Source organism: Anas platyrhynchos, chromosome 15, assembly GCF_047663525.1.
Source record: "Anas platyrhynchos isolate ZD024472 breed Pekin duck chromosome 15, IASCAAS_PekinDuck_T2T, whole genome shotgun sequence".
In the NCBI taxonomy this organism is placed as follows: Eukaryota; Metazoa; Chordata; class Aves; order Anseriformes; family Anatidae; genus Anas; species Anas platyrhynchos.
In genome coordinates, this window is record NC_092601.1 from 15,859,687 (window position 1) to 15,884,861 (window position 25,175).

A 25,175-nucleotide genomic window follows, 5' to 3' on the forward strand; every position below is an offset into this window, starting at 1 on the left:
TGATTTTATGAAAAAGGAGAGAGGATGGATTGAGCACCAGTCTGGTTATAATTGTAACCACAATATTTTTCAAACTAAGGGCTATTTGTTGTGTCCTTGAACCAGACTGATTGTTTTTATGAAGCTGTATGTTAACTATTAAAACTATTTTAATATTTCTTGGTCTAATTAGATTCTCCTAGTGATGGCAATTAAGCAAAAGGCTTTCAGTCAGTTATATTGGTGATAGATCAAAGTCTTGCAACAGTGCTAAAGTTAAATGCTGTCACCAGCACTAATCAAAAAATTATGTGCATTACTTATTGCATAGTTTGCGTATCACTTGTAATCCACAATTGTCCTAATTGTGCTATAAGCTTCAATGTAGGGAATATTTTACTTTCTCTTCTATACAGTACCAGGTACTTCTGTAATTACATTTTTAGCAATCTGGCTCATAACAAATTACACAGTAGCTCAAGGGGTGAAATGAAAGAGGGCTCTGTATCTGACTGAACTTTTGTGTGGACTTTCAAATAGCTGCATAATATGTGCTTATTAACATTAACTCTAGAGACATAATTGTGTGGAAAATTAAAATTATATAATGCAGTGCCATTTTCTGTTCAATCTCAGATGGTAGTACTTGGATCCCAACATATGATCCAGGGCACAGATTCTGTACTAATTCTGAAAGAAATACGTTGTTCCTTTCTGAATCTCTTACTGTACCTGCGATATAGTTGCTTTTGATTTTATACAGGTCAGTTAGATGGACATGAGTAAGATTTATTTTGCCTTTGCCATTAGTAACAGGTATGTATTTTTGTATGTTTGTTTGCTTGTTTTTAATCAAGAGTTTCTGAAAGATGTTCTTTTATGCTGTCATCAAAATATTTACAATAATCTGAAATTATTTCAGAAGAAGTTGTTCTGGGCCTTTTGTATCTTCAGTATTGACATTGTAAAATATGTACCAAAATAGTCTGATAATGCAAACTTTAATTATTTTTTATATAACTAGAAAAGAAGTAAGAAAATGGCTAGGAACTTTCCAGCATTGTTAAGCTAGGAAGAAAGGTTCATTGTTTATGGTTGCTAGCCAAAACCTCGGAGTTAACAGGCTAAAGCGGTGACCTGAGTTGGTCATGAGAGTGGGAAGCAGATTCTTTCCTCCCAGGGTGTATCAATTCAAACTTGTGGCTTCAGCTTGATTCTGGGAATAGAAGTGTGTAAGGCTCTCTCTTCTCAGCACCTGGGGGAGAAAATTTAATATACACTTCACTATACCGGCAACTCTGAGAGCATCAGGTGGCAGGTAACAGTGAGAGAAGCCTCTTGTTTTACACTTCTATGGAAGTTCACTTTGATTGCAAAAACTGGGCAGCCTTTATCTTAAATGATAAACACGGATGAGCTATTTTAGACCAAGTCCGTGTTGAATGTTGTATTTTTTACCCAGACCACATCTCTATTTAGCATAATGAGGATTTGCCAATCTCACTGTGTATATTTGTCCATTGTATTGAGTTGTCCACCTTTTCACTCTTTTTAATCAAAATGTTGATTCTTCTTCTTTTGGGAGATATAATTATACTTTTCCTTATTCTCTCATATTTGCTTGTTAATATCAGATAGAAGTTAAGCCTATTATTTTATTTATAGATACTTCTAAGATATATGCCCTACATTATGTCTTGTACTTAGATGAACTGTGAGGTAAAAATTTCTTTGAAAGCAAAATCAGAGGAGATTGGTTAAAAAAAAAAAAAAAAATCAGAAGCTGAAAGGCTGTCCAAGAATGCTGTTAATTTTTCCTAAAAATAGCGATGGAAGAACTGTTTGTTTCTGTGCTGTAGGGAAATGCCACACGCTATGTGACTGCCTCTGTGGCGCTGTGCTGCATCAGCAGCTTTCTATGGAGTGTGCAGAGCTTTGTGTCTGTGTTCTGCAATTCTGCACATTGTTTGCTGGCTTGTTTTTTTCTTACATCTTTAAAGGCAAACAAAACAAAAACAGACTGCCATACTGTGGTGTTACTTCCCAACAATAGCATTTCATAGCTACCTTTTATAAAAAAATTGTTTTTCCAGCAGTTACATGTGCCCAAATTGTTCTCTGCCTACAAAGGCATTGTCTGTTTTCTGGTGAACTGACTTTGCTTGTAGTAATTGTCATGTAATAAAGTCCCTAAAATACAGGCCTATAGGAACGAAAACTTCCAATTCCTTAATTTTTTTCACAACAATTTCTGTGTTGTATAATGTGTTTCAGTAAGTTTCTCCATGTCATCTCAGACATGTTTCAGCTCTGATACTTTATTTGCTAGCTGTTTATGCATCTATTTTAAAGCTGTGACCCTGTGTTTCAGACCTTTCCAATGTCTTCGTTCACTGTATGTTTCTTCTCTTAACCTTTTCTGATCCTCTTAGTTTTCTCAATACCCAAACATTGAAAGAAGACTGGGGAATTTTGTAAGCCTTATGAGACTTTAAGAACACAGTTTCTCCAAGATGCTTATTTTTATTAAATTTATTTAAAAGCTGATAGTACGCAGAGGCATTTCACCTGATCCTTTATGTTTTGCTATTGTGCCTTAACACCCCTTCTAATAATACAAGGGGTGTTAATCTCCCTTGATGCTTTGGTGCATATCTTCCTTGAAATCTTGATACCTTCAGCTGCTTGGACAACGTCATCACTTGATTTCTCATCGATCTAATCATTCTTTCAGAGAACCCCCACTTTAGCTCAATTTCAGCTTTCTTGGGGTATCTTTTTTGCCCTTTCTCTTAATGTCTCTGATACGTATCAACTATTTATCAACAACATTTGACAACTCAGATTTATCTTGCCATAGCAGTTCTTCCAGATCCTGCCACACCTCTTCCTCTCATTCTTTTCCAATTTCCCTAGAGAACATAAACATGCTGCTTGTCCCAGGGGGTGTCATTGCCTAGGAATTATTTACTCTGCCATCTTTCTGGACCCTCACATTTATGTTGCATCTGTTATTTAGAAATTTGTCTTACTTAATCCTCCTGTGATGATACAGCCTTTCCAATAAATCTAAAACTATTGTCCAAGCTCTCAACAACTCATATTTCAATTACTACAATGTCTTGTCATTTTTTTTCTCTAAAGATATGTGGTCTTACCTTGATTGTATCACTTCAGAACACTGCTCTTAGCTATTGCTTTGACATTTACACTCCTGTTTCGTGTCACACAGTTCTCTTCCCCAACCCCACTTTTGAGGTGGTTTATAGCCTCTTTCTTATCCCCAAGGCAGCAAGAAGACATCAGCTCCTGGCTCCAGTCAGTCATTTGCCAGCCTGTTACCTTCTTGTTCTGTTTTTGAACAGGCACACCTGCATTCATTCCTGTGCTGCTCCTCACTTATACTTGAGGAAAAAAAAAAAAACATTGTGCAGAGCTACCTCATTATTACTACAAAATATCTTCAGGAAGCATTTCTGTGCTGGGATGCCTACAAGAAACTTTGAGTATGATCCAGCCGTTAATAAGCTGTCAAATATAGTTGAATAATTTCCTTTGACTTTCTCATGTGGCTGTATCGTCTTTGGGAGGGGGACTTCTATCTTATACTTACACTGCAAGATCTTTGAGATGGGTACAGTCTGTTTTATTCAGTTTGAACTGTTGACTTTATGAAGTCCTCGTCCATGCCCTCGACAAGACTCTGTTCCAGTTCAGGTCTACTCAGTGCCTTTAGGCTGAAATTTCCATGATTTGGAGAGCACAAGTGAGAAAATGTCTCATATATATACAGCTTGTTTTCCTTCAAATCCATAAATTCTCTGCAAATCCCGCCAATACAATTTCCTTGTTTATAAGGCTTGTGATTGAAATGAAGTCTCTCTGTCTTTGCATTCTCATGTTCCTAAAACCTTTTTTTCCCTTTTTAATCTAATGTCCAACAATGGCTAGGTGTGCTACTTAACTCTGTGAATTTATTTTGTTCATGTATACACACATATTTCTTGGTATTGTGTAGCTCTGAGCTTAGACCTATATTTTTTCAGATTTCTTACATTTACTTTCTAAAATATTTTCTGGCGTTTTATCTGATGGAACATTATGTAAAAATATGAGTTGAATAAATTGTGTACAAATGTAAAGAGAAAATATGAGACTGTGACAGACTGCAAACAGAAGTTCACCAATTTAACTGAATTTTTACAATTGTATAACTCAAGAAATGCCTTGGATCTCAAAACTGAGAGGTTTTGAATAGCGTCATAACAGCATCTAATTGCTCTAGCTATTTATAAAAAAGAGAAATTGTAAAACATAGAAGTTCAAAAGCTAGCTATTGCACATGCCCAACAATCTTTTTCAACAATAATTTCATAATGATTTTTAGCTTGAGGACTCTGTGCTGTGCATTTGTAGCCGCCAAATTGACACGATGGAGTGTAACAGCTCCAAAGGAGCTATTACAGTCTGTTGGGTAATTAAAAGCTAAATGGAACGTTGAGAAATGATCCGTACAATTGGATTGGCTAATTTCTTCACTTTTGTAGATTTAAGTTGCTCAAGATGATGTTATCATTTTTTTTAAAGTGGGTTCCTATTGTTTAAACCACCAGGAAACCAAATTCAGCCTGACTGTGATGTTAACAAACATGTCAAGTTTTTTTGGTTTCATGAATTTTCTATATATTATTTTCATCCCATAACATACTTCCACACTTTTGTTGTCCTTTGAGCTCATATTGAGAGGATATTTTATTTGGAAATTCCTAAGGAATATGACCCAAATTACTTGTCCGTATGAACTCTACAGGGACAGAGCAAAGATAATTGAGTTTCCTTTGGTGTGGGTATACCTGCACCACAGCACAGGCATTCAGGGGCATTCCCTGTGCAGCTCCAGTGTACGCTTCAGACTTGGAATGGGTTGCAAATTGGAGAGGCAGCTCTGGTATCCTCTCTGCTACTTGCTTTTGTTGCTCAGTCTAGCTCTAAATGATTGTGACACTAAAACGTGTTTATTGAAAATGTTTCCAGAGATATTGGGGCATTCCTTTTGATGACAAATTTCTTATTTTGAAGCTATATGAACGTATGCAGTAATCTGATTTGACCTTCTGTATATAACAGGTCATCATACTTTGCTGAGATATCCTGCAGTGAGCACACCATCAAAGTACTTCAGTCTTTAAGTGATTAATTTGGAATGTGTCATAGGAATAGATCAAGAGACACCAAAGTACATTTGAGGACCCTCCAATGACGAGAAACTAATTACATGAAATTTATGCTACAGATTCTATTGTTGTAAGACTGGCTGATTTTTACCTCCTTTTGTTTAAGTAGGCTTAGACAGAAGTTTCAACTTTATCAGTTCTCAGTTAAGGTATTGGAATAGTGAGACTACAGTTTTCATTTACAAAAATCAATTTTTAAAAGAAAAATGAAGTCTATTAGAAGTTAATTTTCCAGCTGCTCTTTTTGACCAAGACAACAAAAATGTATGGTAATAGAACTTGTGTTGCAAACATTTACTCCTTAGAGAGCTGTCTCAGGGGATGAATGAAAGGTAATCATGGCACCAGCAAGGAAAATTGATCTTAATGCTATCGCAGTTACAGTTACTACCTTAGCAATATTAAAGCTTGTTGACAAATTAGTGAAGATCTCCAAAAGAAAAGAAAGAGAACGAGGGTTTTGAGTGGCGCCATTGGGCGGGTTAAGACACATTTCTTCAGTTGTTCATCTGGCTGATACTTTCTTAGCCACAAGATAATGGTATAATATGAACTCTGGAATGTAGCCTTCAGTTTTACATATGCATATGAAGTTTGTGTATATATAGTTAATATAATTGCAACAGTGATTCTCAAACTCTTTTGTCCATAGGAGAACAGATAAATGCAGTGAGCAGATCTAGTCTGATCTCCCTTTCAACTGTTTTGACTTCATTTTTATTTCATTGTAACCCATGAACCTTTGGTTGGAAGTCGGATTTATACCTTAACATAAGACCTGTGGTACTGTGACCTGACTTTAATGATTTTTCTGTCACATTCCAAATGTGACCCTTTCTGCAGCAACCTTGTTGGGTCTTCACCAGCTTTTCCCGTTGGGAATTCCTCTCTGGTGAAGCATGCACTTGTGATTTAAGCCTGAAAACTCCAACAAGCAGCAGTGCTCATCGGTTTCTTCTCAAATCATATTCCGAATAAATCTTGTTTTCTGCCAGGTGTTACTCATTCAGCAAACCATTCCTTCACTTCTGGATGAGAGCATTTCTTTGTGAGATGCAGTCTGCATGAGTGCATTTATATACAGATACAGGTATGCACCAAATCCTAAGATAAATAAATTTGTCTCCTGAATGAAATGGATCTGTGCCAAAATATTCTGCCTGAGGATCTGACCCACTATGCCTGTATTTAGTAGTGCAATTTTAAACCTGTATACAGGCGCAGCACAAATCTTGGCTTATGTACCAGGGTGCATGTCTGCACATGAGAATGAAAATTGTTTTGCGAGTACATGTTTGAAAAGTCTATTTTTTAAGTGGGGATTGGAAATGCAGTTAGAAGATTCCCATTAATAGGTGCTAAAATAATGACTACATGAAATGTTTTATTAGTGCACAGGTGGGCAGATGTGGTAGACGCATTGGTGGTCAGGTCAGCTTTGGTTATTTTTGGTTATATTTTGTGGCATTCTCCATGTTCAAAGAAGTGTCCCAGGGAGATGGATTTCCCTAAGATAAGAATAGGTTGATTGTGATTCTTAAAAGTCCAATAAATCTCCAATGTGAGAGTGCCTTTACTCTCTAATCTATTTTCTGAAGGAACCACGCCGAAGTATCAACAAATGCTTTAGGTATATTAAATGGTGAAATCTTAATTTTATTCCAACCAAAATCTTAACTTCTGTAAGAATAAATAGTTTTGAGGAGCTTGATTAAGATTGCTTGCTTATAGTTAATTCTGAATTATCATTAGGTGTTGCTTACTCCCTCCAATGAGTAGCTGCTCCTACAGCTTTATGCCTCTTAAATAAGCAGTTCTTGCAGGCTGTTGTCAGTTCATTTTGTGGACCTGTCTGCCTTAACTCTACCTGGTGGAGGGCTGTGTCATTTCCTTTTTATTGATTCTAGGGTCCCCTGAGACACACTCACCTTTGTAATTCAGCGGTAAGTGTTCTGCAGCTCCATTAGGGTTTCCACAGAACAGCCTATTTCTATTTTATTAGTCTGCGTTAAGCTACATATTTTTGCTGATCCATAGGTTGGACACTTCAAATAGGCTTCGTGGTGATGCTGCCGGAACTGCACTTGACAGGTACTTTTCAACATGTCTGGAGTTAGCTTGGTTTAGTATCATTTCAGACAGCTATTCTAGCAAAAATTATGCTGCAACACAGGCTACCAGTTAGACAATCCATATTTCAGGATATAACAATGTTAGGTGTGCATTCAAACTTGTTAAAACTCTCTCTGACTGTAACTGCATTTAAAAATGGTTCCAGCCACAGTTACAAGCCCCAGAGGGAACAGGGCTTCACTGTCTCCTTCCTCCAGGACAGCACACACTATCTGCTTTCCGTGTTCTTGCTAGCCTACAGAATAAATGGTGAATTAATCTTCTGTGACTGAGAGAAACTTATGGTACATGAAATTTAGAATGCTGTCCAGGCCCTTTCAAGGAGGCTTCCATCTTTTTCAGACCTCAGGCTCTAGAAAAATTGAACCAAAAGAATATATGTTGTACCTCTGACAGAACTCCTGTTGTTAACTATTTCTCATCCTTTAATTTCTCTGAGTCAGTAACCTGGTGTTGATGCAGTCCAGTATTTTGCTCAGAAACCTATTCTGAGGAATGCTGCACCTGAACTGCTGAGCAGCCAGTCACCTTCATGAACATGGTTGTGACCTTGAAGACACGCTTGGCTGTAACTTGTTTCAGTAAATTCTTACTCCTCCATCTACATTGTTTTCCTTTCCCTACCTTGACCCCCTGGCAAAGCTGTTTGTTTAGATGGGGCAGGACAATCTCACCAGTAAGCAATGTGCTTGTCTAATTTTTCAGTCTTACTAATCACAAAAGTTGTAATTTTAAACCTGACTGGTGGTATCAGAAGGCCAACTGCATGCTGTTAGGTAGGTCAAGACCTGCAAATTCCAGTATCCAAATTTGACCTTTGGCAATTGACTCTGTGTGGTTTTATTCCCCATCTTTTCTCCTTAATTACAGTTGCAGCTGTGTCTAGCTGCTATTACAAGGAACTGAATTAGAAAAATGAAAGAAGGTATTCCATGGTGCTTTGGCTCTAGAAGTAGCTATTTAACCCTGTGATTTTGTTAGAGCCATGCATGAAATCTGTGCCTCTGATGTCTCTTCTGTCATATGTGCTTATAATGCTGAGGAAGAACACTCTCAAAATGATGATAAAGGGAAAGCTTCAGAATCGTGATAATTTTGACACATCATTACTATGATTGACATGATAAATAAGTCAGGTCATAAGGAATAATGCAGTTCTAAATCCCCAACCACATAAGCTTGCTGAGAGGGAAAAAAGGGTCTATTAAATTTTCTGTATAGAGATTGCAGTCAGTGGTGCATAAACAATACATTCTATAGCAACCTGTTCATTGCTCAAGTTGTTATTGGCAGGCACTGTGGCATTTCTGCAGTCATTAAAAGAAGCTATCACTATTAATCTCCAGTCTCAAGGCAGGTTTAACCTGAAGCTGATCATCAAACAACGCTAACATATATTTGTGCTTTGTTGAATGTGCCCTTTCATCTTTGGATGCCTTTTCTGTAATGCTATAAGAAGGGCTGAGAATTCTAGCCTTCATTATAAAAGTTTGCAGGTTAATAATAAGTCTCTTCCCCTTAAATCAGGGGCACTCATGGAGGGGAGGAGTTCTTATGAAAATGCACAGCTTATTCTATGCATACCCCACATTCAGGGTGTTGCTTACTCCCTGTTTCTCATAGTCTTTGATCAGGTTGATGAAAAAGTAAAATGTCTAAAACTGACCAAATATATGCGGCTGTATACATGTATGTTCAGTGAGGCAGCTCAGCGTGAGCTCTGTCAGTGGTCAGAGAAATACTCAGTGGTCAGAAGAATGGCTGGAGATGTCTGGAGACCATCCAGATCAAACTCATATTAATGTTCCTGCCTTGGAAGGAATAGTTTGTTGATGGATTGCTGAATCACGTCTTCAGAGATATGCCAAAGACTAATGTATTAACTAGTACCATATTTACTGTGTCCCTTTTCTTTCAAGTGGCCTGTGGGACATAATCCCAGCCTGTGGATACATATGTAGTTACAAGACCCCTGGGAAAGGGGTCATACAGATGAATTCATCAAATTGTTTCCTTAGAAAATGGTCCTTGAAAAAAATAAAAGAATCAAAACATTTTGATTCACCTTCTCTTTCTCTTCCCCTTCCTCAAGGAAAATTACTTTCCTCTGGGAAATACAGGAACCTGTCACCACAGACAAATGGGAAACTGTGTTTCATAAAGGTTACTGGGAGAAAATTCAATTTATTTTTCATTCTTTCTAAAGAGATAGTCATATCCCTTCTCAAATATCCCTTAACATCCTCTCAGAAATGGGATGACATCTGTCGTTTAAGCTCTCTAAGTACTCTTGTCCCAGTTCCAACTTTTGGTTGTGGTAAGCGAGTGATTAGGGAGAAACCAACTCATCCTAAGTTATGTCCTCAGAAGCCATTTCAATGTGCAAATGAAAAATCTGAATTGCTACCCAGGAGACTTCCCTCATATAAATTATCTTTGAATCATGTAGTGCTACTAGTATACGCGGTTCACCACAGATATACCAGTGGCCCTATCCATGTAATCTGTTATATCCAGTGTACTCATCCAGCTGCTGACAGTGAAGCACTCAAAAGATAAGCAAAGCAACAGCAGTTTCCTCAGCATCTCATTTTGCCATTTTGGTTGGTAGTTTATCATCAATTACAATGAATGACATAGACTGGAAAAATAAATGTGAAATCACCAGATTTGAAGACCGGGTCACTCAGGCAAAGTCCCAAGCTTAAATATAGATCCCAAGTCATGGGGTGGAGGCCCTGGGTGTAACTTCTCACATCTCGCCCTGCTGCTGCTCTCTCAGCTGAGCTGTTTTTCCAGCACTTTGATCCAAGGTTACGCAGCTGTACCGTATCTGAGCTGACCTCTACCACAGGCAGCAACAGCCAGAAGGAAGCTGCCGAGCCTGCTGGTGTGCTCCAGGCCTCAATTTGGCCTTTTGGCAGCGCTGGCCCATGTTCATGTCAGGGGTTGAGGCTCCTCCAGCTGCTCTGTGGAAGTAACTAGCAGCCAGGAGTTATCTTTGAGTGTTTGATGCTGACTGCTGCTTTGTTTGAAGGAAAACTGGGAAGGGAAAGAGCCGCTAGTTTGCATCTTGGAAGGACTCGGCTCAGATGCCCGAGAAGAGAACAGCAGTCCTCCTGCCCCAGGCACCGTTACCAGCTCAGTTTCAGGGCAGGGTAGGCCATGAAGTCAAGTCCTTGCTGTCGGCAGAACTGCACACCCGCCACATTCATCTTCTGCAGTGTTTCACACTTCTTCATTTTGGCCTTTTATTTTGAAGTATGTTGAATATATACATTTGATCCCTTCAAAACAAGTACACAAGAAAGACATGGCAGAAAATTAGTGTAGAGACTGAGGAGCAGGAAAGCAGATTTTTAATTCTAGACTGTAACCTGCTGTTTGAGTGGCCTTAACATACGTTATGAGCAAGGGTTTAGACGTTCATTTGTAATGCTTGATCCAATAGCAGAAGCTCATTTAAATTGGTGTGATGACATGTGCCAGAGTCTGCAGGCAGCTTGAAACAATAATGCTGAGAAATGCAAATTGCCTGTTTTATTCTTGTAGTGGCATTGCCAATGATAAAACCTGGGAGAATACTCTGTCTTTTTTTCTGCATCCTGTCAGCTGTTGACCAGAGATGCTGTGAATAACTGCCCAGTCACTGTTGTCTGAAAATTTGCAATAGAATTTAATTTTGATTGCCATATCCCATTAACAAATCTTTCAACCAAGAACAGAGCTGCAAAGGGAATATGAGATGTCAAAGATGGCTTCAGAGCCTGCAAGATCCCCATGGATATTGTATAGCATCTTCTTCCAGTTGGAGAGTAGAAAGAAAAAAAGTTCTCCATCATATATTTGAGTATATCCTAAAATGTTGGAAAGGTTATAATGAACAAGTCAGGCTTCTACCTGCTGTAGCCTCGTTTCAGTAATGTTTGTCCTTGCCTCATTTTCACCACATGTAAAATAGAGATAATGGTTCCTACATCTTCTGTAGAGGTCTCTGGTGTGCTGGTAGAAGTAGTTATTATTTTTCAAGAGCACTTTCTACTTCTTATGCTTTCCAGTGGTAATAAATTGTACTTTTTAATGGTAGGAATGAAGGTTTAGTGCAGAATTAAATCAGCTTTTTTAAATGTTCCACTTTCCCTCTTTGCTGGGTTTTATATTTTCTGTATTTGTATGCATAGAGAGGAATCAGAAACAATGGGGAAAAAAATGGCATTTTAAACCATTTGTTTTAAAGCATTTTTTGGTGATTCTGGGTCTCCCATTTGAGCTAAGAAAAATAGATTTGTTTGCAAGAGCCTATTTTTTTTTCATGTCTTTTGCATTGGTTGTCAATATTAATTGTTTGGGGCAATACCTGTGGTTCATTGTAAAATATACAATTTTATATCCACCCTGCCTGTATTAAGGGAAAGATCAACCACTTACCCCTTTCAAAAGTTGTTTTGCATAGTTCACAATGATTTACAGGAGCTTCTTAATGTCTGTCAGCTATTTGGTTGTTTTAAGTCTGATCATGGTTATAAGCCTAAAAGTTATGACCAGGCAAAAAATCCGAAATGCAGTTGGCTTGAAAGCTAACACTTCCAAACATTTGGGTGCACACTAAAGTTAAGGCTTGTAAATTGTTCTATTTACATTAAAAGCTGAAAAGAAAAACAAAGAAAACACACCATCTTCCATTTGTGCACTGTTGCTTGCTGAATTGAGGCTAAGGGGTAAGCAAGGAAAACACCAGCCCAAGGCAATTTCCAGGTTGTTTGAAATACGCTGCTTTATTACATGTATAAAATCCTTGTCTAAAGTCCCTGTGTTATGGAGCAGTTGTTTGTGGGGCCCCGGAACACTGTAGGTTATGTAGCCCAGACATGGTACTGGTACCAGTAGATTACAGAGGCTGGATGTGACACTGGTACCAGTAACTGCTTTCTCCCAGCAGCGTGTCACCGTGCCTGTGCTTAACCCAAGCACAGCAGCTGAGGTGCTGTGGGTTCCTCGTGTCTCTGCCTGCTGGGCCTTGCCCACGCACCCCTCCGGGTATCGAGCGCTGGCGTGCAGCAACACGCAGTGAAATGTCGGAGTGTGAAGAGCTTTATTTGTAAGTTATGGTGGGCTCTGTTACAAAGCTGCATTAAAGCATTTTGCTGAAATACCAAGTAATCCTTTTCAAAAGCACTAAGTGAAAATGCATTGATTTTTATTTTCTTTCAGCAACTTCAATAGTTCAGGATTATTACTATTTTTGAGAGTGATAGAGAAATGTCAAAAATTCTTCAGTTGTACTTTTATTTTTATATATCCCTTCAGGTGTGGGGGGTGGGGTTTGTTTGTTTTGTTTCTGGTTAAGGCTTTGGAAGCAGCAGGAGGGGGAGATTTAGTTTATTTCTAAAAGCTGCTTGTATTTTGATTTTTTTTTTCAGAGATTTTGTGGTTCCACATGCAATACATTTTGTTGTCTTAAGTTTGGTCTATGTTTTAAAATTCTTTGTCTCCTGAATAGCTAAATGGTCTCGCACACCTAAGTCTCTTCTTTGTAATTACTTTTGAAAGAAATAAAGGGAGAGAAGATAGGTCAATTAGGTTGCACTCACTGTTTTCAGTAGCTGTGTAGAGTGGCCATCAGTTGCTTTTTTATACCATGTGGGATTTATTCATGTAGTATTTTATTTCATTGAAGATTGGTGTGGATGCACTGAGTTTACAGAATACCAAAACTCCCAAACTGGACAGAAGTCCCAGAGCAAAACAAGGCAAAACTTGCTCAGGTTTGTAGGCTAATGGGCATCCCTTACAGAAAATTCAGGTTGCCAGGTACTAGCATACAGCTAGCTCTTCCCATCTTTGCTTCTGCTGTTATAATATATTTTATATTTTTTAATATTAATCTGTATTTAAAAGCGTTTCGTGCATGTCTAAGCAGAGTGATTCGTTCTTCACCCTATATATGTAAAAGAAGTTTTAGGAGATTTTATGTATCTGAGAGACAGGAAGAGACAATGTTTTGTTGCAAAGTGCACCCCAAAACATTTTCTTATTGTTTCACTTGCTCTCGTGTTCGACAGTTCTGCACTAACAGCACAGCCCGTTACCATCCAGATAGTAAAATCATATTGTTACTGTTGTTTCCAGGGCAGATCAAATAAATGGGTTGCTTAAGACTAAACAATGTCGCTGTGTTCTGCCTAATCGCATATTGCCAATTAATTTCAAACTGGTAACCTAAGGACATTTTTGAAACTGGCTGCACATTTGCAAATGTAGGGGTGAATTTATTTCTTTTTACAACATAAAACAAGATAGATGTCAATTGTATCTCAAAAAGAACTAAATTTACATCTTAGACAAGGAAGGAAGTATATCATTTTCTCATTTTATCTCTCATTTCTTCTCCCTAATTTTCTTATTAACTGTAATTCTGTTGTGACATCCTAGTGTCATATTATGATAATAGAAATTTGAAATAATCAGCAGCATGTAATACAAAGTTTTGGGTGAGCTGGGAGACAGGAACACCCTGCAGAAATAAGCTTCTGTTTTTCACTATTGAAGCAATGAGTCCTTGTCATCTGTAGAAAAGGGTGTTTACTGTCCATACAGCTGAAAACAATGACCTAGCCCTTTTCTGAGAGGGTAAGAAGTCAATGCAAGATCGAAAAGACATCATGCTCTTAAACTCCCCTCTTATCTGGGAGCAGCAGAAAGGAAATCATAAGTACATTAATGCAAGCAGCATTTGTACTGGCCAAGGTACGACTAACAATTTATTTATAACAATGCTGACACTACCCGTACTGCAGAAATACTAACAAAGAGCCCTGAGTAATAACTTCCCCCTAGATTTCTTTTTACAGTACTTGCAGCATTCTCTGGGCATGCATTTATGTACTGTGTATAAATAGGCAGACAAAAACTTATTCCATCTTCCTGAGAAGAGAGATGCTGTTTTATTCTCACTTCAGAAAATTAAATGCTTATCCATCTGTGGAATTATTTTTGAATGAATAAGTTTGTAGACTTTCTTCAGCTGGGTTATTATTTGCTCTTTTGGAACATTCTTTGCTTTCACAGTTGTTTTGTTCTTGCTACAGAGGAAATAAAGCGATGTGTATTTTTCTCCCTGCTGAGGTCTTAGGCAACCTTATATTATAAAATAACCAAAGATTGATAATCACAAAGGCTGCAAAGGGAAAGCCTCCACTTTATTTAGAAGAACATCTGTGCTTTAAAGAGGAAGAAAAATTCTTTCTTTTGGTACAATATTATTTCTTTGGATTCTGAGCTCTGAGTGATTTTGCCCTGCTTTTACATTTTACAGTATTCTAAACATATAAATGAAATTTTATTTGCTTCTGAATCCCTGTGACCTGAACAACACTACTTCTATTAAGGATTGTATCCCTTTATAGAAGAAAAGGACAAAGTAGCATGATGTGGTCAGGGGGCGTGGAGAACTTCAGACCATATGGAATGGACCCGAGGCCCCTGATAACCTATTTCTCAAAATATTATTTTGACAAGTCATTCCATATGTTTGGTTGAGTTAGCTGTTGGAAGAAGGCTGTGGGGTATCTTCTTGTTTTTCAGATCTGCTCTCTTTATGTGAAGACTTTGAAACAGCAGACCTTTGGGAGCAAGGTAGCAATCTGGATCCCAAAACATGTTTCACATATAAATATATAAATAGAATGCGGCAAGAGTTGACCTTGAGCTTAAAATACTGCTCAGCGAGTGCATCTCGGCTTGAATAGGAGTTTCAGCAACAAAGAACAAAAGTGCCTATATAGTTCAACATTATAAATATCTGTAGAAGTGCTCTCTTAAGCCTTCACAAATTGTTCCATGTCCGTAGCATATGGGATCTGAGGACAGTTTTTGAAATTTGGGCGATTTTTATTTTTTGAAGTTCAAATGTAGTAAATTTTAATCCCTGTTCTTAGAGGGGATTTGCTGGAGAAAGCTTTCATCAACACCTTGCTTATCCAGTAACTGCAAAAATGTATTTGCATGGATTTAAGCTGTCTTGCTCAGATCTATATAAGTACTCTTGTATACGCTTTTTACATAATGACAGCCAATTTGGTGGCCTGTACAAATTTACTGGCACCAACTGTTTCTGACGCAGAAGCCCTTCCTTTCATTGTGAAGGAGAAATCAACCATGGAACACTTTCAGATTTGTCTTTTGCTTATTTTCAGTGAGGACAGATTTAAATTCTTTCATCATCTGGGAAGAGCCCAGATTTTTAATTAAGCAGCCAGATACAGTAGACATCCAAGTATAAGGAAATCTCTAAAATTCAGTAATATTTATTATTTTCATGAATTTTCCAGGTATCTAGTAGCGTTCTCCTGAATCTAAGTTGATACTAGGAAAACCCAAATTCTGAAACTAAATTGAAATTTAGTATTAAATTTAGCTTTATTAGTACCACTTGTCAGATTGTCAGTATACATATATGCAAGTGTCTGCTTCCATCGTACTTCTTCACAACATCAGGTTCACTTAAAAGGGTGCTACAAATAAATACATCTTAGAAATTCACATATGATGGATTGTACATACTTGTAGTGCTCTACAAGCACATCCAGTCTTACGTCTTCCCAGTAAAAATGTACTTACTGTTGTCATAAAATAAATTCTGAGGGGCATTTCCTAAGTAATTTTGCCCCAGAGTCACTGGGGATTCTTGTCTTTATCCTTCTTTTTAAAGTCTGGTGAAGGACAGATAAGAACTGTCATTTTTATCTTTTTATTTTTTATTTTGTCTTTTTTTCTCTCTCTCTCTCCTTTTTTTTTTTTTTTTTTTAATCCACAATTTCCTTTCTAAGTAGAAGTGTTCAAACTTGTTGCGAGTATGAGAAGAAGCAAATGGACCATCATTTGTGTGACTTTGGTTTGTCTTTTGCCAAGCCAAGGAGTTAAGAAATTATCTTCACATGTGGCTTTTTCTTTTTAATATGTGTTTGAAAATATAGTGTGGCAGCATTTTATTGTCTTCCATTTCTCTTTCTTTCCTGCTGCTTGACAGTAAACCACAAGCTGCTGGTGAGAACTGCAGCATCTAAAACGCCAGCAGTTCTCTGGTTTGTGTAACACCGCCATGTCCCAGTTCAGCTTTCCTCCCTCATTTCTTCTCTCAGCTTTTATCTTTGCAGTGAATTTTGCATTTCTGGACTGTTTGATTAACTGACAGTTCTAGTTTATTTAACAGCCAATTACTAATGGGTGGTTTATTAACTTAATTTACATTCCTTAAGTAAGCAAGTGGTAAATATTGAGGTATGTGAAGCAGCAGGGCTGTAAGATGTCAGAAGTTCCTCTCTGTCCTCAGCAGGACGTGACTCTTGCTGTCTGCTGCAGAAATACAGGGGCAGCAAAGCATCGCTGTCTCAAACCTGTCTCCCCCCCCCCCAAAGCGCATGCCTGTTTGCATTTAAAATGATGCTTCTCTTATGATGCGCTAAAGTGTGTCGTAAAAGTATACAACCTCTTAAAATCATTTCCACTGATGAGTTATTTTAAAATCTTTTTAAACATAAGCATGTTCCCGATGATGATGCTGAAAAGGTTCTGGGTGTTGCCTGCAGGGGCAGCGCTCGCCGGCTCGCTGCGGTGGGCTCCTCTGCTCTGCTCTGCTCTACCTGTGGCTCCTTGCATCGCTTTGGAGATGACTCTGAGGCTAATAGATTCCACTGCTAGACCATGCATTTTTTTTTTTCTTTTCCCTTTTAACTGCTGTTGAATAAGATTACACACTATCCACTTATATAGCCGGTATTAAAGCTATCTGGTGAATTGAAAAGCCACCTGAGTGTTCTTTAGCTAGAATAGCTTGAGGCTCTATATTTTTTAATGTTGAAAGCTCTAATGATGTACTGGATGATAAGTTTCTTGGCAGAAAAAAAACCCTCACTGTGCATGGGGGAAGGTCAGGTCAGTGACAGAGACTGAACTTCCAAATTGCTTTTTGTGCACGAGGAGTTGTGAGAAGTGGATTTCAGAGTGTCGGAGCAGAAATTTGGTCTGCTTTTGAAGCGAGCTGCTGAGTCATCACAGGGAGCTGTGTTACTAAGCAGTGCCTTAATTTCCTTAAAACTACATGGGACAACACTGAAAATTTATTTCCAAAGTAGACCTAAAATATAAAATGGGTTTGTAGCCCTCAGGTAGCAGAAAAGAGGGAGGAATGGGTCTCTTGCAGAGGGCTTGCCCGCCGATAGCAGTTGCTGCACTAACGGCCTGTAGAAAAAGGGCAAAATCAAGAAGAAAGCTACATGTACCATCCCTGTCCTAGTCTGTGGAACAGAACTGGTGTGAGACAACCTGGAGAGTCTGGCACCGTGCAACCATCAGGCTGGGCTGCCTGTGCCTGGGCTCGGCACTGTTCCTTCAGCAGCAGCGGCTGTGGTCGGCAGCAGTGCTGGCTGGCTGCACGTCAGCTGTAGTCAGGCCCCCGTCTCTCGTTATGCCCAGGGATAAATCCTAAAAACCCTCTACAAGATTTTAGAAGCTTTTCAACCTGTATTTTAGCCTGTTTTATCTAATAAAATATAGAAAGCTCTTCTTTGCTGGAGTATCTACACACAAAAGGGTATAAGTCATCTTGTGGATAGAGTTGAGTTCTCCATTAATCTTTCCCTAGGGCTAAAGCTAACAGCTCTTGCAGTCTGTGTGAAGTCTTTACAAAGGGGGAAAAAAAGCTGTTACAAACGTGGCTGTTATTTGTTTAAACATTTGGAAACATTTATAGTGTGATGCTAGCTGTTCTTTTTACCCTTGCGTCTATTCTTTTGTTTGTATGTATTTCAATGAATCCTTTAAGACTTGTCAGGCAAGAAGAGTTTGGCTTGTTTAGCTAAGTAAAACTAAGACTGTGAAGGAGTATGATTGTTGCCTATAAATACTTTAGGACATAAAAATCACAGAGGGAAAAAAGAGAGATTTGAGCCAAAGGACAGCTTTGGCAGAGGAACAAATGGGGTACATTGGTCATGAATATGTTTAAGCTGGAAATTAGGAGTGTTTCTAACAGATTGAACAGGGTTGTAGGAAACCTTCCATCCAAGAAAGCGAAGTTAGAAGTGCTCGGTGTGCTCAGCAATGGGATCACGGGGTGGGACATCAGCGAGGGAGCAAGGCTTTCTAGCCCTCTGCCCCCCACACAGCTAGCAGGAAGCTTGTATGCATAAAACATCTCCTTGCCAAAGTTTTGCATAATGTACTTTTCTGTTTTCTCTTTTAGAAGTCTGTTTCTGTAAGATGATGTGTCTGCTTAACTTAGGAATGTGTTTTCTTTCTCTTCAAACCGACCAGCAAGTTCCTGACGTTATGCACATTTTGAACTGCTTGCAGAACTGCAAGCTTGACTGTATGAAATATGTCTTGTAGGTTAATTATCATCATCTTTGGGGAACTTGAGTTTTTAAAGTTAAATGCATCAGTAGTCCTGTTGTAACATGTATGGTGCATCACATGGGCCCAGAAGGGGTGGATCAAAAAGCAAGGAGTGGAGGGTTTCAGACACTTGACTGCTTTATGGCATGGGTGACTCAGCCAAGATGAATTTAGGCAAGGCTTTCTCAACAGTTGCTGATGAAATCTTTGGCAACAGCTGCTCTTCACCATATCCCCCCTCACACACCATGTATTCAATCTGTGATCTACTTGCTGTATTTTGTTGTTATTGTTTTCTTTTATTCACTTTTTGTTTGTTTATTTGTTTACTTGCAGTGGAAATTAATCATTTTTGATCTGATGTGGGCAAAGCTTAGTCACATTGACAGGAGTATACTGAGTCAATAAATATAAGTGACCTAGATCATTCGCTTGTTTTGCTAGTACTGTGTTTTGTAAACCTTTTCCATATCTGGTGTTTTATTCATATGTTACCATTCCTGATGTCTGGATCAAGACAAAGGTTGTATATATAAGAATCCACTTGCTGAGATTGATTCAAACAACTAGGCTGCTTTTGCTGTAAATTTGACCCACAAAACTAAGTTTATATGTTGTTGCTTATTTACTATTTTCAGTCTAGAGTCCAGTTTCTCAAGGGTTTGAAGATAAGAAATAATACCTGCATGGGAATTCTTAAGATATCTGTGGGTACTGACAAGTCATAATAACTCTTCAAATACCAACTCTATGTCATTAGATTGCTAATTATTTTATACATATATATTTTTGTCTCAAAATACTCCATCTGGAGTACTGTTATTTATCAAACTAAACAAATGTGATCAAGGCAGGAAAATCTGTTATTTTTCTTTGTCTAGAGATCTAAGCAGAGACCTGTACTGTACACAGTGGTGTACAGCAACATCACCCATTTCCCTTTTCTTGAAAATTCCTTCCATCCTTGCTAGAAAAGAAGCGAGAACATGAAATGGTAACAGTTGTTATCTTAACACTTCTTCATTGCATAACCTGTTAATAGACAGTCGAATAAGTAGGGAACAAATAAACTGTGGTTTAAAGTAGAGTTTTATGATTGGTAATACCCTTTTTTTTATTGTTTGTGTAATGATTCTCTCGTGGGCTGACAGGTGGTTGTCAGCGCTTGCTAGTCTGTTGATCAGGCTCTAGGTCATGTTGTGCATCTTGTACTGCAAAGGGGAAGGGAAATTAATCTGTTATTGATCGGGATCCAATTCCTGTTGTGCATCTTGTACTGAAAAGAGGAATTAATTCATTACAGAAAAAGTTAATTCTATTCCATTGGATAGTTTGTATTTTTAGGGTCTTTTTCCCCTTGAGCAATCTCTGAGGTGCCACGACTGTCATTTCTCCTTTTTCATCGTATTCCATGTTACATAGGCTGACCGTACATCCGTGATGCCACAATGTTGAACTACTTATATGTAATATTTTTGCTATTTGTATTAGACTCTTTTTTCCTATTCTGTTTTTTTTCTAATAAAATAACCATAATTTTGTAAATGAAGCTCATAGTAAATGAGAAGGCACTAATGCATACAATGCAAGTCTGAAAGTCTGTAGGAAATTTATAGCAAGTTTTATTATTTTTTTTCTTCCAGGTTAATTTATAATTGTTTTTAAAGTTCTGCTGAAGTACTTAATTTCTCCAGTAGCTGGAGGGTGTACTAGTATACTGGTGATCTTTTCTGCAAAGTATTTTCTCCCTTCGATGAATTTCCTAACATAAAGTAGGAAATCCATTTTTGGACACTGATTCCGGTGAAATTTCTTCTTCACTGACAAGAGGACACTGAGAAGTAATTGCAGTAGTAACTAAGACCGATAGTAGGAATGACTAGCAGTTGACATCATGCTCCAGGCTCTGCCCCACGCCATGTAAATGAGGGTGTTTCTTTAGGCAATTCTCTCTCTTCTTGCTCATGATAACCTCGTTTGTGTTAAGTGTCATCAACAGGTTGGGACCTATAAGCAATTTAATCTCAGCCTCAAAAATAAGACTTGCCATTTTTTCTCAGGTCTGAGCTCAAGCTATTACTTCTTTTCAAGAGATAAACGCTTTCTCTCACCTTTTATTAAGGCTGGTTGGCACAGTAGCTCTCTGAGAAAAATTTGAGCATCCATGAAGTAATGCTCTTAATATTCTGCACTGCAAACACAGATGTAGATAAACTTTGTGTGCCATAATGTAAGACCTGGGAAAGGAGCTGATGTTTATACATTTTTGAAGGGGAAAGCACATTTTGTATCTTCAGTCATATGGCCCGAGTGAGATTTCATCTCTGTTGGGAAAATTAAGCACCCAAGTGGCTTTGACAAAGTCTGGGATATTTATAAATTGTAAATCATAATATTTAAAGTTCCTTGAGCCTTATATGTTAATGTATATAGGGAGATAAAAATGCTGATTATGACTTTCCTGAGATGATAGGGGAGTCTACATAATTATCATACTTAAATAACAGAAATTAAAAATTTTACAGCACACAGGTATTAAATATATATATATATATGTTTCAGACCACCTGGGACAGCTTTCATTCCTGGTCAGATGGAAGGGAAAAAGGGGAAGTTCAGTGTGATCCAGGATCAGAGTTGTGCAGTCATACGCAGCCACTGGTGATAAAAAGAAATAGACCGTGCAAGAGGTGTTTGCCCTTTTTTCTCTTCCCTCAATATATCTGCTTGGTGCAGAACTGCCATATGTTCTGCACAGTCTTGAGGGAGTTTATGTTCCGAGGGACAGGAAGACCCCAGATCTTCCCTTTCTGTTTTCACTTTCCTTTGTCTCTCTTCTTGTTGTTGTTTAATATGGAAAAATAATATTGGTGCTAATTTACATTAATATTTTGGGCTGTAAATGGCAGCATTTCAGGAGCTGCTTCATGAGCAGCTGGTTGTGGGAACACTGAAATGGCTCCGAGGTAAGTTCCTCCATGCCTCGAGCCTCAGAGATTGGTTAGGGCCAGTCCCAAAAGCATTTTGGTTCTTGGGCCCTGAGAGATAGCAGTAATAATTCAGGCAGTCTGATGAGTTTAGAAGCAAAAGACTGGAAGTACTGTGAGTGAGGGAGCTGAAATAGATGCAGTGTGAAATAAAGCAAAGAGCCCTTTCTTGGAGAAAGCTCCGTATCTGGATTAGGACTCTTGCCTGTGGCACTCCTTCTGTCCAGTCTTTTCTTCAGGACTAGAATCAGATTAAAAGCACATCCCTTAAGTGATCTTCAGTGCCTTTCCTCCTCATCTCTGCAGCTTCCTACAAGTTCCCACAGACTCATTATGTCTAACAGTTAGGCATCCCTTGGCTGCAATTCTGGGGTCAGTGTCTTTCCCTAATGTTGCTCTGCTTTCTTAGCAGAGTAAAGGGGCTCAGAAAGCAGATAGAAAGGAAAAATCTTTTCTTTCAGAAAAAAAAATGGAATTTGGGTGGGAATGGTGGTCCCCTGACAGCAGATTCATCTTATTATAACTATGTCCTTGTATTGTTCTCACATTTCAGTGTCTTTAATAAATATTTCCTACTAATGGATATGAAACTGAGAGATTGAAGCTCAATCATTAAAATAAAGGATTCATGAGAAATTGAGCAGCCTTTTAATAATGTGAACTATCTATTGGGGACCGTGGGATTGAGGGAAGGGAAATAACCAGTGATGAAGGCAGAGAAGTTGCCTGAGTAAAGGGAGGCAGAGGAAGAGGAGATAAAAAGGCAGGCAGAAACAGCAGAGGCAAGGACCTAGAAAACAGAGAACAAAGAGTCTGATGAAGTAAAAATAAATAAATAAATAAATAAATAAATAAAGGAGTATTGAAGAAAAGAAAAAAAGCAATTGTTTTCTACAAAGGATTCTCAAAGAAAATACCTGTTTACTAACAGTGACATTCTGCATTGCAATTTAGTGCAGCACCAGTCAAGTAAAATCACGTCAGTGCTGTACATTGGAAGTAGGAGAGGGATGGAGTGGCTTATTGACAGGAAGGATAAGAAACGTAGAAGGCTGGGTAGTTTTTCATTATCTGATTGTTTGAAATAGCTCTCTACCTTCCACAGCCAGGCTGAAGTCTGATTTGCTGCATCACATCGTGGAAACCAAATCACAGTGCTACTCCTTATCTAGATTAGGAGCCTGGCTGCTCTAATATCCAGCCTGTGGATTTCTTACAAGGAGTGAGGTTCTGAAAGGATGGGGTGGACACACAGATTCCAAGTTTCAGCCCTATTGAGATTTTTACTGTAAAGTAAGACTAAATTCCTCCTTTGATATTTTGACCAGCCACAAAACAAAGGTGCAAGCTGCACAAGGAGCCGTGGGAATGTCCTTGTTGAGTTTTATTTAGCAGGACTGGGCTGGACTGAGTTACAGCAGGTGGTTTCTTTGTGCCACAAAGGGAAACATAAACAGCCTTTGAATATGAAACAGGAATGTGTATGCTGTCTAGGTAGTGTTTAGATATTACTTGGAAACGTTGTTCTATATTCGTGCTCATTATACCTGCAGCTGACCTTTGTAGGATTTTACTTAGAATCCAAGTGATAGCTGTTTTGGTGAGCTCTCAGTGTAACATCTTTATTAGTTCACCCACTCAAAATCCTTATCAAAAGACTGCTTTTAATATATTTGTTTCAGCGTTGGTATGAAAAGAAAACAAAAAATAATGAATAAATGCACATACCTTGCTTAGATTATTGTTATGGTTAGCAATTAAGTCAAAGAAACCTCATGTTTTCCTGGTTGCAGGCAGAGGAAAGTTCTCTTATTTCCCCTGCTTATCTGCTCACTGCACAAAGAGCCTTTCCCATGTGGCGAACTCTTAGAGGTTACAACAAAGCTGGCTTCTGTTCTTTGGTTGTTTTTAGTGTGGTTGAGCCATTCTTAAGGGAGCTGATAAGCTGAACAAGTGGTTTTCCTCTTTTCCAGATGGAGATAAGAGGTGATCATTGCCAAATTAGTAACTTGTTTGTTGATCTTTTAGCATTTACTGTTGTAAGCCTTCATCTTGTGCAGAAATAGCGGTGAACAGTAATGCTGAGGTTTCTTCTCATCAGTAACAAGTTACTAATCTGATTGGCACTTGGTTTATATTTTTTCATTTGCTATCTGGAAGATTACTGTCATGAGTACTTCTAAGAGCACCACGGAAATCTTCTTAGAGAGTAGATGTGGGACCTGATAACGTCATGTTTCCAGGAATGTTGCTAAACAGACCTAAAATCTACAACAAGCTTGGTTTCTGAGATCCTATGCAAGCTGTAATATGTATGCCATGTCAGGTCAACAGAGCATACATATGGAAAGAAATAAGTATGTGCTTACCCCTTCCTTAAGCACTGTCCTTGAATGCTTGAATTTATGCAGGTGTGCACATGGTATTCCTGAAATTTTAGAACTGTTCTATATGCTTTCATCTCCCTTAGTCAACTATTTGCTACCCATTACAAAAGTGTCAAAAGGTAAAAATTTTGTCGTTCAACAGTTCAGAGATCTGCTGACCTCGTGAACTTTGAGCCCTATTACTAAAAATTTTGTCTATCTAATAAGGGAAGTAGAATGTGAAATGGCTTTTGGCATGCAGTTATTGGATAAGCAAAGAATTTTCTATCTATTTGCTATTATTTAGGGCTGTATCTTAAAAGAGGATATCAGGATTCACACCTTGCATTTGCCAGTTTCCCATTCTACTTCACAGTTAATGGGCATGGGTTAGCCTCTCTTGCAGAAACTATTTGATGAATTGGCTTGGGTTTGCATCAGTTTCGTTTTATTTTCATTACTTTTCTCCATAATTTGCTTATTGGATTCCGTGTCTTTAGAAATTTTTATTACTCTCTTATTCAAGCTAAAAAATAGCTAATTTTTCTTTCCCAAATGAGTTGCTTGAAGCAAAGTACCTATGAATACATGGGTATTTTAATTCACTTACTAAACGTATACAGAGAAAATTTACAAGCAGCCTTTTTACCATTTTTTAAGTGTCTGCTGACTGTTGCATAAGCTAAATTATTTACAGTATGATGCCTCACAAAAGAGTAGCAGATTTGGGTTATTTACTTTCCTGATAAGAAAAGGGGATTGAAGTTGCTGTGATATGCTGCTTTGTTAATTTTATATTTGTTCCCCAGTGTGTAAAATCTTTTTAAAGAACTAACATGAGTATTGGCAGACTCTTTTGAAATGGTATGGAAGTGCTAAGATTAAACAAAACATGAAACGGTCTTAAAAATAAAAGTCAGCAAGTGTTTGATAAAAATAAAAGTGCTCAACAATAGAAAACCTTTAGGATGCTTAATTTATTTGCTTTCTATTTGAGAATGGCCTCTGCACTCCATCTGGGAGCAGTTCTGGTGAGCTGTGTGTGTTTTGAATGATGCCAAGCTGGGTGTATTGAAACAGTG

The 25,175-nt window shown here is 38.2% G+C and overlaps 1 protein-coding gene across 4 annotated transcripts in view; it reads left to right on the forward strand.

Annotated features, from left to right (window-relative positions):
* SDK1 (sidekick cell adhesion molecule 1) overlaps nucleotides 1–25,175 on the forward strand; it is a 393,854-nt gene that overhangs the window by 211,362 nt on the left and 157,317 nt on the right. The gene's annotated exons all lie outside the window — the stretch shown is intronic.